The 1,931-nt window shown below is 47.5% G+C and overlaps 1 pseudogene; it reads left to right on the forward strand.

Moving 5' to 3' along the window:
* The first annotated feature begins 609 nt into the window (after positions 1 to 609).
* On the forward strand, positions 610 to 1,174 carry LOC106734888 (28S ribosomal protein S24, mitochondrial pseudogene; annotated as a pseudogene).
* Positions 1,175 to 1,931: the final 757 nt, after the last annotated feature.

Below are 1,931 nucleotides of genomic sequence, written 5' to 3' on the forward strand. Positions count from 1 at the left end.
TCCCCGGTGGCTTAAACTCACGCGGGGTGTGTGGTGTGTGTGTGTGTGTGTGTGTGTGCATGCCCAAGATCCCGAGAGGAGACTGGAGAAGGAAGTGTCCCATGGCCATCACACCTGGAGGAGGGGGGTTGATTTCTCACTTTCTGTCTATCTGTCTTTCTGGCGAGCTCATGCACCCTATAGCAAAAACCTCTTAGAAAAAAAAAAAAACACACTCTGGCTAGCTCAATTTGTAAAACTAGAAATGATAGATAAAGTCAATGAATAGATTAATAGAACTTACTCAGTCTAGGGCCAACCAATGGCATGGTAGTTAAGGCAGCTGAATCTCACCTGGTCAAATGCACAATTAGAGTTCCAGACCAAGCAGTAAGGGAAATACAACAGGCAAAGATGTGCATGCCCAAAATTCCAAAAGGAGGGAGAGATGGAAGAGACAGAATTGCATTGCAGCGTGACCATTTCTGATGTGGGGTGCTTTCTCACTTTCTCTGCCAGCTGCAAATGCTCTCTGGCAAAAAAAAAAAAAAAAAAAGAAAAAGAAAGAAAGAAAAGAAAGAAAGAAAGAAGAAATATATCCCATCTAAACAAGAGAGAAAGGACTTTAAAAAAAAATAATAAAAAGATGCTCTTGCCTGTGTGCAGCAGGGAGCTGGGGCGGGTGCTGCTTCCTGCCGGGAGCTGCCTTGTATCTGCCGCGCCACCATACCTCTGCTTTATGAGCAAAGAACTGGGTGGCCAGTGTTCTTGCCGGCAAAGGAGAAAAACCAGTGAGTTACGAGGAGGTGCATACACTGCACACCACATCACGCACCACAAGGGATGGCTGATGCTGCACACAGGGAACCAGGATGGGAAGGACCATGCTACAGAGCCAACAGTGGAGGATGTCTTCCTTCGCAAGTTCATGCTGGGCACGGGCCTGGCTGACCAGGTGGTCCTGAAGTGCCAAGCTAATCAGGGGGAGATCTGTGTGCCGGTCCTGAGGCAGCTGCCAGTGCACAAGCTCTACTTTCTTGGGGACTACAGTGAGACACTGCTGACCCACTTCTGTAAGTGTCCTGTGCAACTCCACCTCCAAACTGACCTCAAGGGTTGTGTACAAGTACATCAAAAGATGATGCCCTTGCATGCACTGAGCTGTAGCCTGCAAAGGCAGAAACTTGTGGAATGAGAGAGGATATGTTTCCCTGAAAAGGACTGAGGCATTCTCTGTAAGCTGCTGTTGAATAAACATCTTTAATGCTGGGGGGGAGGGGGGGAGAAAGACAGGCCCAGGTGAACAGGTAGTATAGAGGTGGCTGGATCCCCACATGGCCTACTGCATGGCTTGAGTCCCAGATATGGAAGCTTGAAAATCACAACAGGCACATGTGCATGCATGCCCCAAATCCCAAGAGAAGAGAAAAGGGACTGTGGCCATCTGCCCTGGAGGGCAATTTCTTTCTCTGTTTTTCTCTCTCTCTCTCTCTCTCTGTCTCTCTCTCTCTCTCTCCTCCTCCTCCTCCTCCTCCTCCTCCTCCCTCCCTCCCTCCTGCATGCATGCCCCAAATCCCAAGAGAAGAGAAAAGGGACTGTGGCCATCTGCCCTGGAGGGCAATTTCTTTCTCTGTTTTTCTCTCTCTCTCTCTCTCTCTGTCTCTCTCTCTCCCTCTCCCCCCTCCTCCTCCTCCTCCTCCTCCTCCTCCTCCCTCCCTCCCTCCCTCTCCAGTGAGCACACGAGCCCTATGGCAAAACTAAAAAAACTTAAAAATAAGAAAACAGACCCCCTGGAGAATTTATAGGACTAAAACAATAATGAGAAAAATGATGAAAAAGAATAGGATTGTGAAAGTATTCAAAAGTATGAATGAAAACTCCCCAATTTTGGTGTAATACACTACATACAAATATAGAAAGAAAAGTGAGTGAACCTCAGAAAAAATTAAACT

This window comes from Tupaia chinensis, unplaced genomic scaffold (genome assembly GCF_000334495.1).
Source record: "Tupaia chinensis unplaced genomic scaffold, TupChi_1.0 Scaffold000248_1, whole genome shotgun sequence".
Taxonomy (NCBI): domain Eukaryota; kingdom Metazoa; phylum Chordata; class Mammalia; order Scandentia; family Tupaiidae; genus Tupaia; species Tupaia belangeri.